Source organism: Piliocolobus tephrosceles, chromosome 16 (genome assembly GCF_002776525.5).
Source record: "Piliocolobus tephrosceles isolate RC106 chromosome 16, ASM277652v3, whole genome shotgun sequence".
Lineage (NCBI taxonomy): Eukaryota > Metazoa > Chordata > Mammalia > Primates > Cercopithecidae > Piliocolobus > Piliocolobus tephrosceles.
The window spans coordinates 43,362,776-43,381,211 of NC_045449.1; the positions used below are offsets into that span (position 1 = coordinate 43,362,776).

The following is an 18,436-nucleotide window of genomic DNA, read 5'->3' on the forward strand; positions in this document are numbered from 1 at the left end:
TAAAAACGACCTAAAGAAGGGCTAATTTTAGATAGATTTGGACCTGTTTCAGATGCCAATCAAGAAATCCATCATCTTATGCCCGTCACTCTCTCCTTTGGGCTGCCTGCGACACACCTCTCCATTCTTTAACCAAGACCCATCGGATGCCTTTGCCCATGCTCTAGAATGCTCTCCTTAGAGTTTTACATAGCTAGCTCCTCACTTTCTACTCTGTTTAAATTTGACTTTTTCAGCCAGAACATCCTGTTGACTCTGTCCAGAATAAGCCCTGTGAACCTATTGAATAATTTATTTTTAAGTCAGTGACTTTTAAATTTAAATTCTTTTTGGAGACAGAGTCTCACTCAATCACCTAGGCTAGGGTGTAGTGGCACAGTCACAGCTCACTGCAGCCTCAATCTCTTGGGCTCAAGTTATCCTCTGGCCTTGGCCTCCTGAGTAGCTAGGACTACAGGCATGCATCACCACACTGGCTAATTTAATTTTTTATAGAGACAAGGTCTCACTATGTTGCCCAGTCTGGTCTGGAACTCTTGGGCTCAAGTGATCCTCCTGCCTTGTGGATCCTGCCAAAGTGTTGGGACTTACAGGGGTGAGCCACTGTGCCCAGCCCAGTGACTTTTTAAAGTAAAAATCTGGATACAAAATGATCTGGAGAGAGAGGTTATAACTGGATATGTTAGGGGTTTTCTGCAACTTCTGATTCTTTTAAAATAGGCATAATTTGCTTTAATTTTAAAAAGAGGGCTAGGTGTGGTGGCTCACATCTATAATCCCAGCACTTTGGGAGGCCAAGGCAGACAGATCACTTGAGGTCAGGAGTGTGAGACCAGCCTTGCCAACATGGTGAAACCCTGTCTACTAAAAATACAAAAATTATCCGGGTATGGCAGCGGATGCCTATAATCCCAGCTACTGGGGAGACTGAGGCAGAAGAATTGCCTGAACCTGGGAGGTGGAGGTTGCGGTGAGCTGGGATCGTGCCACTATACTCCAGCCTGGGCAATAGAGTGAGACTCCCTCTCAAAAAAAAAAAAAAGAAACTTCTGAAAAGTAGACATACGAGTTTAAAGAATCTTTTCTTTTGGAATTTAGTTCCTAGTGATTCTGTGGGTCTTGTATGTTATCACCGTTATTCTCAAAGTGAGAGCTCATTTAACATCATTTGATAGAGGGAGATTGCACATAAAAATGAAGATGCACCATCTTCTTTCATTTTCTTTTTCTTTTTTTTTTTTGAGGTGGAGTTTTGCTCTTGTTGCCCAGGCTAGAGTGCAATGGTGCAGTCTTGGCTCACTGCAAGCTCCGCCTCCTGGGTTCACGCCTTTCTCCTGCATCAGCCTCCTGAGTAGCTGGGACTACAGGCGGCCGCCACCACGCCCAGCTAATTTTTTTGTATTTTTAGTAGAGACGGGGTTTCACCGTGTTAGCCAGGATGGTCTTGATCTCCTGACCTCGTGATCCGCCCACCTCGGCCTTCCACAGTGCTGGGATTACAGGCGTAAGCCACAGTGTCCAGCCGACTTTTGACACTTCTTATCTTTGAAAGTGTATGAACATGGAACCCATAAGACTCATGGGCAGGAAAATAGAAGTATTGACATTCATTGTTCTTGTTTTAGTGTTCTCATTCATTTTTTTTTTTTTTTTTTTGAGACAGAGTCTCACTCTGTCGCCCAGACTAGAGGGCAGTGGCATGATCCCAGCTCATTGCAACCTCCACCTCCCAGGTTCAAGCAATTCTCCTGCCTTAGCTGCCCGAGTGGCTGGGATTACAAGTGTGGACCGCTACACTCGGCTAATTTTTGTATTTTCAGTAGAGACAGGTTTCACCATGTTGGCCAGGGTGGTCTCAAACTCCTGACCTCAAGTGATCCATCTGCCTCAACCTCCCAAAGTGCTGGGATTACAGATGTGAGCCACCACACTTGGCCCACACTTGATATTTTAGTTTTAAATTTTATTTGTTTTTTGAGACTGAATCTTGTGCTCTGTCGCCTAGGCTGGGGTGCAGAGGCAAAATCTTGGCTTATTGCAACCTCTGCATCCTGGGTTCAAGCAATTCTCCTGCCTCAGCCTCCTGAGTAGCTGGGATTATAGGCGTGCATCACCATGCCCAGCTACTTTTTGTACTTTTAGTAGAGATGGGGTTTCACCACATTAGCCAGTCTGGTCTTGAACTCCTGACCTTGTGATCCGCCCACCTTGGCCTCCCACAGTGCTGAGATTACAGGCATGAGCCACCGTGCCCAGCCCATTTTAAAAAAACTTTATTTTTGAGACAGAGTCTTGTGCTGTCACCCAGGCTGGAGTGCAGTGGCATGATCTCAAATCACTGTAACTTCCACCTCCCAGGTTCAAGCGATTCTCCTGCTTCAGCCTCCCGAGTATCTGGGATTATAGGCACGCGCCAGCACGCCCAGCTAATTTTTGTATTCTTAATAGAGATGGGGTTTCACCGTGTTGTCCCAGCTGGTCTCAAACTCTTGACCTCAGGTGATCCACCTGCCTCGGCCTCCCAAAGTGCTGGGATTACAAGCATGAGCCCCCGCACCCGGCCTAAAAAACACATATTTTTATATTTTTATAGATTTTTTGATTGATTGATTGAGATGAGATCTCACTCTGTTGCCCAGGCCAGAGTGCAGTGGTGTGATCCCAGCTCACTGCACCCTCTGCCTCTGGGGTTCAATGATCCTCCTGTCTCAACCTCCCAAATAGCTGGGACTAGAGGATCATGCTGCCATGTCTGGCTAATTTTTGTATTTTTTGTAGAAATGGGTTTCCCATGTTGCCCAGGCTGATCTTGAACATTTGGGCTCAGATGATCCTCACATCTCAGCCTCCCAAAGTGCTGGGATTACAGGCATGGGCCACCGCACCCAGCCATACTGTGTTTTATTTTCTTAAGAATTACAGCGTTCAGTAGTTTGGCATAATAGGCACACCCAAAAATGTTTGAACTGAACCATGGGAATTTATATATTAATGTAATAGAGAAGTGCTGAGTTGAGGGTATAGAATTTTATTTTATGTTTTTTTTTTTGAGACAAGGTCTGGCCCAGGTTGGAGTGCAGTGGTATGATCTTGGCTCAGTGCAGCCATTGCCTCTTGGGCTCAAGCCATCGTTCCGTCTCAGCCTTCCAAGTAGATGGGACTACAGGTGTGCACCACCATGCCCAGCTAATTTTTGATACTTTGTAGAGATGGGGTTTCACCATGTTGCCCAGGCTGATCTCGAATTTGTGAGCTCAAGTGATCTGCCTGCCTCGGCCTCCCAAAGTGCTGGGATTACAGGCATGAGCCACCGCGTCCAGCTAGGGCTTTTTTTTTTTTTTTTTTTTTTGAGACGAAGTCTCGCTCTGTCGCCCAGGCTTTTTTTTTTTTTTTTTTAAGATTAGTACACTTTTTCAGTAATTCTGCCACCCCCCCAACTTTTTATTAGGAAAACTTTCAAACATATAGAAAAATGGAAAGTGTATTTGTCATTTGTATACCCACTGTATGGATTCAGTCATTGTTTTATTTGTCTGTATATGTGGATGTATGGGTGTAGATACACATACACACACATACACATTTAATTGCTGAACCATTTTAAATTGCAGACATTATGATTCTTTGCCCCTCAGTACTTAACTTATTTAAATTACAGACATTATGATACTTTGCCTTGGGACTTAACATATTTATCTCCTAAAAAATGAGAATATTCTGCCATATAACCACCATATTATTTATGTTTGAGAACATTTACAGGACCAGGTGTGGTAACTAACGCCTGTAATCCCAGCACTTTGGGAGGCTGAGGCGGTCGGATCACCTGGGGTCAGGAGTTCGAGAGCAGCCTGACCAACATGGAGAAACCCTGTCTCTACTAAAAATATAAAATTAGCCGGGCGTGGTGGTGCATGCCTGTAATCCCAGCTACTCAGGCGACTGAGGCAGGAGAATCGCTTGAACCTGGGAGGCGGAGGTTGCAGTGAGCCGAGATCATGCCATTGCACTCCAGCCTGGGAAACAAGAGTGAAACTCTGTCTCAAAATAAATAAATAAAATTATTACGTAAAAACTGTTATGGACCAGGCACAGTGGCTCATGCTTATAATCTTAGCAGTTTAGGAGACCAAGGAAGGAGGATAGCTTGAGCCCCAGAGTTCCAGACCAGCCTGGGCAACATAGTGAGACCATATCTTTACAAAAAATAGAAAAATTAGCCAGGTGTGGTGGTATACACCTGTGGCTCCAGCTACTCGAGATGCTGAGGTGGGAGGATCCCTTGAGCCTGACAGGAGTTCGAGGTTGCAGTGAGCCCCGATTGTGCCACTGTACTCTGGCATACTGTACTACTTGCTGTGGATGACAGAGCAAGACCCTGTCTCAAAACGAAAATAAGTTTTTCCCCTTTTTGAAACTTTGAGATATAGAAATACAAAAACTGACCCTACATTTAATATTTTTGCTAGTAACTTTTTTTTTTTTTTTTTTTTTTTTTTGAGACAGAGTCTCACTTTGTCACCCAGGCTGGAGTGTAGTGGCACAATTTCATCTCACCACATCCTCCACCTCCTGGGTTCAAGTGATTCTCGTGCCTCAGCCTCTGAGTAGCTGGGACTACAGGTGCCCGCCACCATACCCAACTAATTTTTGTATTTTTAGTAGAGACGGGGTTTCGCCATGTTGACCATGCTGGGCTTGAACTTATGACCTCAGGTGACCTGCTTGCCTCAGCCTCCCAAAATGCTGGGATAACCAGTGCCAGCCACTGCCCCATGGCCATCTTTTTTTTTATTTTTTTTTTACTTTTATCATTTCCAGGATATCTTGTTTCTGACTTGTTTACCTGCTCTGCCAGGGTTATAGAGCCTGAGAAATTCTTTTACCTGCTGATAAGATTTCCTTTGGGGTACAGGCCTGATTCTGGATTCTATTATTGCCCCCACCTCCCTTTTTTATTGAGACAGTCTCATGCTGTTGCCCAGGCTGGAGGGCAGTGTTGCAATCACAGCTCACTATAGCCTCAACCTCATAGGCTCAAGCTATCCTCCTACCTTGGCCTCCCAAGTAACTGAGATTACAGGTGTGAGCCACCATGCCCTGTCTATTATTGCCTTTTTTGTTTAAGCTTTTTTTTGAGATGGAGTCTTGCTCTGTTGCGCAGGCTGGAGTGCAGTGGCGTGATCTTGGCTCACTGCAACCTCCACCTCCTGGGTTCAAGCAATTCTCCTGCTTCAGCCTCCTGAGTAGCTGGGAGTACAGGCGTGTGCCACTATGCCCAGCTAATTTTTGTAGTTTTAGTAGAGATGGGGTTTCACCATGTTGGCCAAGCTGGTCTCGAACTCCTAACCTTGTAATCTGCCCACCTTGGCCTCCCAAAGTGCTGGGATTACAGGTATGAGCCACCGCGCCTTGCCTTTTCTTTGTTTTTTTTTTGAGGCGAGTCTCACTCTGTCACCCAGACTGGAGTGTAGTGGCGGGATCTCGGCTCATTGCAACCTCTGCCTCCCGGGTTCAAGCGATTCTTCTGCCTCAGCCTCCCAAGTAGCTGGGACTACAGGTGCACACCACCATGCCTGGCTACTTTTTGTATTTTTAATAGAGACGGGGTTTCACCATATTGGCTAGTCTGGTCTTGAACTCCTGACCCTGTGATCCGCCAGCCTCAGCCTCCCAAAGTGCTGGGATTACAGGCGTGAGCCACTGCATCCGGCCTTTTTTTTTTTTTTTTTTTTAAATTAAGATGGAGTCTTGCTCTGTTGCCCAGACTGGAGTGCAGTGGCTTGATCTCGGATCACTACAACCTCCGCCTCCCAGTTTCGAGTGATTTTCCCACCTCAGCTTCCTGAGTAGCTGGGATTACAGGCACCCACCACCACAGCTGGCTAAGTTTTGTATTTTTGGTAGAGACAGGGTTTCACCATGTTGGCAGGCTGATCTCGAATTCCTGACCTCATGTGATCCACCTGCCTTCGCCTCGCAAAGTGCTAGGATTACAGGTGTGAGCCACCCCGCCTGGCAGAGCAAGGCACTGTTCTAAGCCCTTGGGATGTAGCCACTAATGGAACAGACAGGGAAGGTAGCCCATGTTTTCTTGGAGTTCACATTGCAATAAACAATAAGCAAACCAGTTAATTACAGATGGTGACAGATGCCATGCGGGAAATAAACAGGGTGATGGGATAAAGACTAGAGTGGCAGACACTTTATTTTACTTAAAAGTTTTTTAAAATTTTATTTTTCTTATCTATTTATTTTGAGACACGGTCTTGCTCTGTCACCCAGGCTGGTGTGCAGTGGAGTGAGTGATCATAGCTCACTGTAGCCTAGAATTCCTGGGCTTTAATGATTCTCTTACCTCAACCTCCTGAGTAGCTGGGTCTACAGGTGTATGCCATCATGCCCAGCTAGTGTGTGTGTGTGTGTGTGTGTGTGTGCGCGCGTGCGCGTTTGTAGAGTTGGGGGGATCTTGCTGTGTTGCCCAGGATGGCCTCGAACTCCTGGCCTCAAGTGATCCTCTTGCCTCTGCTTCCCAAAGTGCTGGTATTACAGACATGAACCACTGTGCCCGGCCATAATTTTAGTTTTTTTAACCAAGCAAGCAGCAGTGAAGAGGTAGGCACTTTAGATGGAATAAACAAGTTAATAAAGGTTAAGCTTTAAGTGTTTTTTCAAGCTACTGGGGAATAAAAGGGAAGAAAAAAGGTTAAGCTGCTCTTGCAGCAAATAATTCATTTTATCTTATAAGATAATTATTTGGATCTGAAACTTTAGATACATATTCAGATTGTCTCCTACTCATTCTTGAACATTCAGAAAAGTTCTCATAAATGCCTTTCTTGTTTTCTATCTTATTCCTTCTCATACTTGATGTCTCAGCAGTGTTTTTTGGCTACTTCTTCCTCTGAGAAACATTATATTTAGGTTTTTTGACTTTGAAATTCCTTGGCTTTCCTCTTACCTACCTGACCATTCTGTGGATTCCTCTTACTCAGATGAATGTTGTACTCCTGGGCATTTTTTCTAAGGTCCTCTATTCCCAGGGGTTCAATTTGCCATTTGTTGATTATTCCAAAATGTTTAACCCACTCATCTAACAGATATTATTTATTTACTTATTTATTTATTTTTGAGATGGGGTTTCACACTTGTTGCCCAGGCTGGAGTACAATGGCACGATCTCACCTCACCATCACCTCCACCTCCTGGGTTCAAGCGATTCTCCTGTCTCAGCTCTGGAGTAGCTGGGATTACAGGCATGTGCCACCTCACCTGGTTAATTTGGTATTTTTAGTGGAGATGGGGTTTCTCCATTTTGGTCAGGCTGGTCTTGAACTTGCGACCTTGGGTGATCCATCCGCCTCGGACTCCCAAAGTGCTAGAATTACAGGTGTGAGCCACCACGCCCAGCCTTACAGATACTTTCATTGGCCCAGCCTTACAGATACTTTCATTGAGTGCCAACTATGTGCCTGATACTGTGCCCATTGGGCATACAGTGGTGAGTAAAACAGACAAAGTCCTTCTCTCATGGAACTGATAGCCTGCTAAGAACTTTAAGGCCAGATCTGTCTTTGGAGTTTCAGATTCGTCTTATGATTGTTTACTCATGGAACTGATAGCCTGCTAAGAACTTTAAGGCCAGATCTCTCTCTGGAGTTTCACATTCATCTTATGATTGTTTACTAGGCGTGAATATCTCCCAATGTGTCCAAAACTGAACTTATCTCCCAAATCTGGTTCTCTTTTGTTCCCTATCTTCTTGAATGATACCACCATCTACCTGGCCAGAAATCAGGTTACCATCCCTAACTCTTCGTCATTCCCATTGCTACTTTCCTTTGTTTTCAACTTTTAAATGTTGCTGGAATCTCATTACTTTCTAAATCCATTTATACTACTCTGGTACAGGCCACCAATATCTCTCAGCCTGAATGCAAACTCCATAGACCTGGAAGTTTGTCATTCACCCGTATATCCCAGTACCTAGCACATAGAAAGTGCCAGGGAAATTTTTCTGAATAGATGAATGGACAACTAAAACTAGTCCATAACTGATTTTTCTGCTTCCAGTACGGCCAACCTATACACCGCCAGTCTCTCCAAAATGGAAATCTGATCAGATCATTCCACAAGCCCTTAGTGGCTTTTTCTCGAATTCCTGAGCTCAAGTGGTCCTCTCACTTCAGCTTCTCAAAATGCTGAGAATACAGATGTGAGGCACCCGTGCCTGGCCAGTTGCTCTTTCTAAAGCTCTTGAAAATGACTTAAGTTCCTAACATACAAGACCTTGTGATCTGGCTGCCCCAATCTTGTCAGTTTCATCTGTTTCTTTTTGAGCCATACTGAACATTTTGAGTTTGGTTTGCAAAAAGTATTCTCTCTCCAGGCCTTCCTAAAAGCTGTCCCTTTGCTTTGCACTCACTTTCTCTTCTTTTCTGTTGCCTAATTTTATTTATCTTTCAGGTTTCAATTCTGGAAAGCCTTAACAACCGAGTGTGGATTGGGCACATTTTGTATCCTTCCACAGCTTACAGTCCTCTTGCCTTCTTATATCACTTTCAATGCTATGTCAAAGTAACCTGTTGCTTTTATTCTCCCACCAACTAGGATGCAGTAGATAATTAACAGAAATTTGTTGGTTGGATGGATGACTATGTTAAAGGTCAGATTTCAAGTTCTCTTTGTGCATTCAAATTATTGTTCTTACTTCTGGTGCCAAGTTATGCTAAAACTTCCAAAAAGTTTTTCAATAAGTCCTTTCACTTTTGCATATACAGAAAAACCATGACTTCTCCTGGATGTAATTATTTCAGACTTATTTCAGATACTTTACTTACATTGTTATACACATACTATTCTATATATATTTATGCATTTAAAAAATCTAAATGTTAAGATCATTGGGATTACTTTCAGAAGTATTGTAGGAATTCAAGGTGGGTATAGCGACACACGCCTGAAGTCCCAGCTACCCAAAAGAGATTGAGCCCAGGAATTCAAGGCCAGCTGGGCAATATAGCAAGACCCCATCTCTAAAAATAATAGTGATAATATTAATAATGCTGGGTACAGTGGCTCCTGCCTGTAATCCCAGCACTTTGGGAGGCTAAGACGAGCAGTACATTTGAGGTCAGGAGTTCAAGACCAGCCTGGCCAACGTGGTAAAACCCCATTTGTACTAAAAATACAAAAAATTAGCCAAGTGTGGTGATGTACACCTGTAATCCCAGCTACTGGGGAGGCTGAGGCATGAGAATCACTTGAACCCAGGAGGTGGAGGTTGCAGTGAACGAAGGTCATGCCACTGCACTGCAGCCTGGGTGACACAGTGAGACTCCACCTCAAAAAAAAAAAAAATTTCCATACAAATGAAGATTGAGTGCCAAAACTTAATTTTAACTCTTTGTTTAGTCTCTTATGTTAGACATTTCTATTTTTTTCTTTCTTTCTTTCTTTTTTTTTTTTTGCAGACAAAGTCTCACGCTGTCACCCAGGCTGGATAACAGGCTGGAAGTGTTGTGATCTCAGCTCACTGTAACCTCTGGCCCTTAGGTTCAAGCGATTCTCGTGCCTCAGACTTCCAAGTAGCTGGAACTACCGGTGTGTGCCACCATGCCTGGCTAATTTTTTGTATTTTAGTATTTTGTATTTTAGAGACAGGGTTTCACCATGTTACCCACTCTGGTATCAAGTTCCTGAGCTTGGGCAGTTCGCCCGCCTTGGCCTCTCAAGGTGCTAGGATTACAAATGTGAACCACTGTGCATGGCCCATGTTAGACCTTTCTAATCAGGATTCAGCAGTACCTTAGAGTAACAGATAAAATGGTTAGTAAAATAACATTTATTTCTGAAGAAAACATTTATTCTAAAGAAAAATAAACAATTATTTTTGGGGCATGGAAATCCATGTTGGTTAAAAGCCTCTGCTAGACTATTATGGTATAGGCCAGGCACAGTGGCTTACGCCTGTAATCTCAGCACTTTGGGAGGCCAGGGATGGTGGATCACCTGAGGTCAGGAGTTTGAGACCAGCCTGGCCAACATGGTGAAACCCTGTCTCTACTAAAAATACAAAAAATTAGCCAGGCATGGTGGTAGGCGCCTGTCATCCCAGCTACTCTGGAGGCTGAGACAGGAGAATCGCTTGAACCTGGGAGGCGGAGGTTGCAGTGAGCTGAGATTGCTCCATTCCACTCCAGCCTGGGCAACAATATTGAAACTCTGTCCCCCCCGCCCCCCCCAAAAGACTATTATGGTATAAATCAAATTTCTGTTTTTAATTATGAGCTTCTCAATTTGAATTTTCTTTCAGTTACCTGTTCTAGCCTAGCCACGTTTTGTTACTGCTACCTGTCAGAAACAAGTACCTTTTTTGTTTGTTTTCTACTTTTATTTTTTGCCAGGCATCAGATAATGGCAAAACAAATACCTTTTTAAAGGTTAAGCGGGTTTTTCAAAGTGTAGGATCAAACCAGACTTTTATAAAACCAGAAGGGTAATTTTTTTTTTTTTTTTTGAGACAGAATTTTACTGTCGCTCAGGCTAGAGTGCAGTGGCGCAATCTCGGCTCACTGTAACCTCTGCCTCCCGGGTACAGGCGATTCTCCTGCCTCAGCCTCCCAAGTAGCTGGTACTACAGTTGCGCGTCACCAAGCCCAGCTAATTTTTGTATTTTTAGTAGAGATGATGGTTCACCGTGTTGGCCAGGATGGTCTCGATCTCTTGACCTTGTGATCTGCCTGCCTTGGCCTCCCAAAGTGCTGGGATTATAGGCATGAGCCATCGTGCCCAGCCCGTAAGGGTAACTTTTAAAAAGATGATTGCCTGTGGTTTCCGTATGAAAATAGTCCACTTGAACTTGTTTGATGTGATTTGGGACACATTTGGCAGAAATTACACACTCATTTTTGGCTTTGTTTAGTTTTAACTTTTGTTTTTTAGACGGAGTTTTGCTCTTGCTACCCAGGCTGCAGTACAATGGCATGAGCTCGGCTTACTGCAACCTCTGTCCCCCGGGTTCAAGTGATTCTCTTGCCTCAGCCTCCCAATTAGCTGGGATTACAGGCATGTGCCACCATGCCTGGCTAATTTTGTATTTTTAGTAGAGACAGGATTTCTCCATGTTGGTCATGCTGGTCTCAAACCTGACCTCAGGTAATCCTCCCGCCTTGGCCTCCTAAAGTGCCCGATTACAGGTGTGAGCCACTGCACCTGGCCTTTTTTTTTTTTGAAGACAGGGTCTCTCTGTCCTAGACTGGAGTGCAGTGGCATGATTATGGCTCACTGCAGCCTTGACTTCCAGTCTCGTGTGATCCTTCCACCTCAGCCTCCCGAGTAGCAGGTACTAAGGTACTACAGGCACTGTCACAAGTATTATAGGCATCAGGCCAGACACCACCATGTCCAGCTAATTTTTGTATTTTTTGTAGAGACAGAGTCTCACCATGTTGCCCAAGCTGGTCTGAAACTTCTGGGCTCAAGCCGTCTGCCCACCTTGGCCTCCCAAAGTGCTGGGATTATAGGCATGAGCCACTGTGCCCGACCCTAGTTTTAACTCTTTAAAAAATACTTTTATCTTGGGTTAGGAATTCAGTCTGTAATTGGCTCAGTTTTAACCATCCTTAATTAACCTAGCCAAGGGCCAGGAATTAAACAGACTTCTAAACAGCCAAATTAAATGTCTCAAGCATTAAAGTTTGTTATCTTGACATACTGAATAAGCATTTAAGGGCAAAGTGCTTATTTACCCTTATTTTATTTAATTTTTTATTTTTCTTTTTGGAGACAGAGTCTTGCTCTGTTGCTCGGGCTGGAGTACAGTGGCGCAATCTCGGCTCATTGCAACTCCTGCCTCCCAGGTTCAAGTGATTCTCTTGCCTCAGGCTCCTGGGTAGCTGGAATTACAGGCACATTCCACAACGCCTGGCTAATTTTTATTTTTAGTAGAGACAGGGTTTTGCCTTTTTGCCCAGGCTGGTCTCGAACTCCTGACCTTAGGTGATCCACCTTCCTCGGCCTACCAAAGTGCTGGGATTACAGGCACGCCCGGCCGGTTCTTTTTTAAGGTAACAATTTCTAGTGATTTTTTTTTTTTATTAATAGAAGAATATTTTCATAACAGAGTCAAGTGTTGAAGCAAAAACCAGAGTGTTGGGATTGAAGATCTATAAATTAAAGTCAGAAATATAAGATGTTGGCCATATACCTACAGAAGCACAAAACTGCATAACAAAGTAAGGCATCACTTGACTGATGTAGCAAACATCATAGCACAGGTAGAGCATTCCTAATCTGAAAATCTGAAATCTGAAATGCTTCAAAATCTGAAACTTTTTGAGTGCTGAGATGATGTCACAAGTTACTTTGAACTTACTACTTTTTCACTGTTTTTTTTTCCTTTTTTTTTATTTTTGAGACAGAGTTTTGCTCTTATTGCCCAGGCTGGAGTGCAATGGCGCTATCTCGGCTCACCGCAACCTCCACCTCCTGGGTTCAAGCAGTTCTGCCTCATCCTCCCAAGTAGCTAGGATTACAGGCTTGCGCCACCATGCCTGGCTGATTTTGTATTTTTAGTGGAGAGAGGGTTTCTCCATGTTGTTCAGGCTGGGCTCAAACTCCTAATCTCAGGTGATCTGCCTACCTTGGTCTCCCGAAGTGTTGGGATTACAGGCGTGAGCCACTACACCCAGCCACTTTTTCACTGTATCAATGGTACATCATATTCTTTTTTTTTTTTTTTGAAATGGAGTCTCACTGTCACCCAGCCTGGAGTGCAGTGGCGTGATCTCAGCTCACTGCAGCCTCCGCCTCCTGGGTTCAAGCAATTCTCCTGCCTCAGCCTCCCCAGTAGCTGGGACTACAGGCACATGCCACCACACTCGGGTAATTTTTGTATTTTTAGTGGAGACCGGGTTTCACCACGTTGGCCAGGATGGTCTTGATCTCCTGAGCTTGTGATCCGCCCGCCTTGGCTTCCCAAGTCGCTGGGATTACTGGTGTGAGCCACCGTGCCTGGCCCAAAGTAGCCAATTCTTTAAACCCATCTGACTGGGCACGGTGGCTCATGACTGTAATCCCAGCACTTTGGGAAACTGAGGTAGGCGGATCACCTGAGGTCAGAAGTTTGAGGCCAGCCTGGCCAACACAGAGAAACCCCTTCTCTACTAAAAATATAGAAAATTAGTCTGGCGTGGTGGTGGATGCCTGTAATCTCAGCTACTGGGGAGGCTGAGGCAGGAGAATTGGTTGAACCCTGGAGGCAGAGGTTGCAGTAAGCCGAGATCACACCACTGCACTCCAACCTGGACAACAAGAGCAAAACTCCGTCTCAAAATAGAAAAAAGAAAACCCATCTACCCCCACAGGCTTGTGAGACTCCGGTTGGAAGAAGTGCTGCTAGGCAGGGCCTGTGTGTTTGGAAAAAAATCACTCAGAGCGTTTGTGATTATAACTGCCTCACTCTTCCCTCTAATTCAGAAACCATTGCTTAAGAGTGGGAAAAAAAACCCATTAACTGCCTTTCTTCTGCTGTCACACCAAAAACAATCAGCTTGCTCTTTTTGTAGTTCATGAGCATGATGATTGGGTGTTCATGCAGGTGTGTGAGATATGCCACCCTTGAACCTTGTTACAACATTGGCACATTACCCATCAGACCTGGGGAAAAAAAAAATAAACAGAAGACTTCTGTGACCAAATGTGTGGGGGGAGGGCAGGTGCGGTGGCTCATGCCTATAATCCCAGCACTTTGGGAGTCTGAGGCAGATGGATTGCTTGAGCCCAGGAGTTTGAAACCAGCCTGAGCAACATGATGAAATCCCATCTCTATAAAAAATACAAAAATTAACTGAGCATGTTGGCATGTGCCTGTAGTCCCAGCTGCTTTGAAGGCTGAGGCAGGAGGATTGCTTGAGCCGTGAAGGTCAAGGTTGCGGTGAGCTGGGATTGTGTCACCTGCACTCCAGCCCAGGCAACAGAGTGAGACCCTATCTTAAAAAGCAAACAAATAAAAAATATGGGAGTGGTTTTACCTACCAGCAAGCAATCAGTCCTGCATCAGGTACCAGCTAGATGTCGTCTAACTTAATTCTGACACTGTCTACTTGGAGATAGTGTCACATCTCACAGTTTGAGGGCTCAGTCCCCAAGACCACCGCCAACACTTATGCCAATCTCAAGACTCAGGTTATTTTACCTGTGCTTCTGACCAACCTGCCATATATATATATGTGTGTGTGTGTGTATAATATAGGTACTATAATTTGTTTTCTTCATGAGATGAGGGTCTTGCTGTGTTGCCCAGGCTGATCTTGAATTCCTGGGTACAAGCTGTCTTCCTGCCTCAGCCTCCGAATCACTGGGGATTACAGTTATGTGCCACCTTGCCCAGCTCCTGTCTTTTATTTCTGATGAATTCTCTGTGTCCAGTACAGTCTCCAACTGGCTATAAACTGGGGTTCCCACAACCCCCCTCCTCAGGTTCAGTTGATTTACTGAGTGGTTCACAGAACCTGGGGAAGCACTTATGTTTACTGTTACAAAGGATGTAGATGAAAAGATCCATAAAGCAAGGTATGGGGGTAGTGGTGCCGAGCTTCCATGCCCTCCCTGTGCATGTCACCCTGCAGGAACCTCCATGTGTTCAGCTATTTGGAAGATCTCTCAACCTTGTTCTTTTGAGTTTTTACGGAGGCGTCACTATGTAGGTATGAAACCATTGGCCATTGGCGATCAACTTCACCTTCAGCCCCTTTCCCCTCCCGGGAGGTTGTATGGGGTGGGCTGAAAGTCCTAACCCTCTAATTATGCTTTTGGTCTTTCCAATGACCAGCTCCCATCTTTAAGCTACCACATAGGGGCTGCCAGCCATGAATCTACTCATTAACATACAAAGACGTCTCTCTGGAAATTCTAAGGATTTTAGGAATTATATGTTAGGAAACTGGGTCAGAGACCAAATATGTATTTCAAAATATGACACTGTTAACATTCTTATATACTCTTGCATTTTATTTTTTTATCTGTTGATCTGTCCATGTTGATATACATATGCATCTAATTCTTTCCTTTTAACTGCTGTGTATTCTATCACATGACTATACCACTATCCATTCTTCATTACCACATTATATATTACAAACGTTGTTGCAGTAACATTCGGTGCATGTGTAAGATCTTCTCAAAGGTATATATTTTAGAAATAGGATGCCAGGTTTTAGGATATGTATTTGTAAAATTAACTGGATATGGTAACATTGCTTGTCAAAGGAGTGCAGTGATTTATATTCCTATCAGTAGTAGAAAAGACTTCTTTTTTTTTTTTTTTGAGACGGAGTCTCACTCTGTCGCCCAGGCTGGAGTGTAGTGGCCAGATCTCAGCTCACTGCAGACTCCGCCTCCCGGGTTCATGCCATTCTCCTGCCTCAGCCTCCCGAGTAGCTGGGACTACAGGCGCCTGCCACCTCGCCCAGCTAGTTTGAAAAGACTTCTTATTTTTCTATATCTTTGCCAACACTTTTTTCTGTTCCCCCTCCCCTCCCCTCCCCTCCCCTTCCCTCCCGAGACAGAGTATCGCTGTGTCACCCAGACCGGAGTGCAGTGGAGCAATCTTGGCTCACTGCAACCTCCGCCTCCTGGGTTCAAGCAATTCTGCTACCTCAGCCTCCCAAGTAGCTGGGATTACAAGCACACACCTCCTCCATGTCTGGCTAGTTTTTGTGTTTTTAGTAGAGTCCGGATTTTACCATGTTCTCCAGGCTGGTCTTGAACTCCTGACCTCAAATGATCCATCCACCTCAGCCTCCCGAAGTTCTGGGATTACAGATGTGAAACCACCTTATATATATGTATACACACACACACACACACATATAACTATACATGTGTATACATATTTATCACTATATATATATCACTATATATATATATATATATATATATAAATGTTTTTCTTTTTTTGGAGATGGAGTCTCACTATGTCACACAGGCTGGAGTGCAGTGGCACGACCTTAGCTCATTGTAGCCTCCACTTCCCAGGTTCAAGTGATCCTCCTGCCTCAGCCTCCCGACTAGTTGGGACTACAGGCATGCGCCACCATGCCTGGCTAATTTTTGTATTTTTAGTAGAGAAGGGGTTTCATCGTTTCTTGACTTTTGGCTAAGATCAAGTGAGATGGAGTTTCACCGTGTTGGTCAGGCTGGTCTTGAACTCCTGACCTCATGATCTGCCCCTTCAGCCTCCCAAAATGCTGGGATTACAGACGTGAGCCACCGCACCCGGCCGCCACTTCTTTTTTTTTTTTAAGATGAAGTCTTGCTCTGGCCTCCAGGCTGGAGTGCAGTAGCGAGATCTCGGCTCTCTGTAAGCTCTGCCTCCTGTGTTCATGCCATTCTCCTGCCTCAGCCTCCCGGTAGCTGGGAGTATAGGCGCCCGCCAACCACGCCCGGCTAATTTTTTTTGTATTTTTAATAGAGACGGGGTTTCACAGTGTTAGCCAGGATGGTCTCGATCTCCTGACCTCGTGATCTGCCCACCTCGGCCTCCCAAAGTGCTGGGATTACAGGCGTGAGCCACTGCGCCTGGCCTGGCTTCCACTTCTTATTTTAATTTGCTTTTGTCAGATCACTAGTGTGCTTGAGCGTGTTTTACATTTACTGGTGATTCTACTTCTCTGTGAATTGCCTATTCAGTTTTATTCACTGATAACTGGCAACAAACTATGTCTGGAAGTATATAGCTATATATTTTTAATGGTTTTATAGTATTCCATTATAGGATCATCACTTAGGTGAAAAGGATCATTACTTGGGGATCTGGAGTTTAAAAGACACTTAAGAGATACATTATCCAAATGTAATGTATGAACCTTGTTTGGATCATGAGTGTAAAAACATTTATGAGACAACCTGGAAAACTGGGTATTCCTTATTATATCATTAGGGGTTGGGAAATGATGCTATTTCAATCCAGTTATTCCTTCAACATTTATCAGCTAAATTTTCTTGTAGAGGAAACTTCCCCTCATCAACTGTTTGGTTACCCTAAGGTATAGTTTGTATATAAGAAAAGACAAAAAGTGCTGGATTCGTCAATTCATACTTTAATAATTTCCAAGTGTTCTTTCTTGTTTTGCTTCTCTCCTCACTACTTTTAAAAATAGGATACTAGGCCGGGCGCGGTGGCTCAAGCCTGTAATCCCAGCACTTTGGGAGGCCGAGACGGGCGGATCACGAGGTCAGGAGATCGAGACCATCCTGGCTAACACGGTGAAACCCCGTCTCTACTAAAAATACAAAAAAAAAAAAAAACTAGCCGGGCGAGGTGGCGGGCGCCTGTAGTCCCAGCTACTCCGGAGGCTGAGGCAGGAGAATGGCATAAACCCGGGAGGCAGAACTTGCAGTGAGCTGAGATCCGGCCACTGCACTCCAGTCCGGGCGACAGAGCGAGACTCCGCCTCAAAAAAAAAAAAAAAAAAAAAAATAGCATACTATTCTGGTTTCATGGGAGCAATGACTTTTCTGTGGTCCCTGAGTATATTAATTATAGTTTTCATTTGTTTGCTGTTTTGTCTGTTTCTTCAGAGTCCCATTTTCATTTCTTATAGTTTTGGTTTCTCTCTTTCAGGCAAGAACTTAAAGTGCCTTATAATTCTTAATTATCTCTTCATGTTTTAAAAGTGAGGCACTAAAAAAGGAGGGTTGGAAGCTTTGTGTGCCTGGATACAGTTTACTGCCTCTTGGGAACCCAGATTTCAGTATCCCATCGTCCTTTGGTAGAGACATTTGAGTTTTTCCAGAGAAGGATAATCTCTTTGAGGGGTGACTGGTGGAGTGGTAGGTAAGCCTAGTTATCTACATTATTGCAACCTGGGTGAAGGCAGGAAGGAGGCCCTGTTACTGTTTTTAGTATGTAGACTTCAGACTTTCATGTAATTTCACTTGTCATTTGGCACCTGCCTGGCTGTGCCTAGAATGTTCCTAGTCTAAAATCTCTGGTTCAGTTTATTCAGAAGACAGACCTCTTATTTCCTATGTGGGTGAGCAAGGAAGGCTACCTGGCCACTCTGCTATGGGACTGTTTACTTACTAGGAATATTACTAACTAGTGATTTTAGACTTCCCACTCAACTCTCCTGTTTTCATTCCCATCATCACATACTACACCAGTTTTCTATTACATATTTTCCATAGTATGGATCTATTATAATTTTCTTATCTACTGTCTGTTGATAGACATTTAAGTTATCTTCCACTTTTTAACTGTTACAAATAGCCCTTCAGTGAATGTCTTTGTACATGCCCCTTTGTGCATATTTGCTTTTTAATGGCAGGACAAACTTTTCATATTAAACACCACTGATACTTTTATTCTGGTTTGTTTTAAACTTTTTTAAAATTTATTTTTATTTTTTGTTTTTTAAAAAGAAACGGGGTT

General features: G+C 44.0%; 1 protein-coding gene and 1 non-coding gene across 5 annotated transcripts in view; both read left to right on the forward strand.

The window, feature by feature from the left end:
• Nucleotides 1-18,436, forward strand: part of SPAG9 (sperm associated antigen 9) — a 163,585-nt gene that overhangs the window by 4,121 nt on the left and 141,028 nt on the right. The window lies entirely within an intron of this gene.
• LOC111537740 lies at nt 13,557-13,660 on the forward strand. The gene has a single exon (XR_002730101.1). It is a non-coding gene; the product is annotated as a small nucleolar RNA U13 (small nucleolar RNA).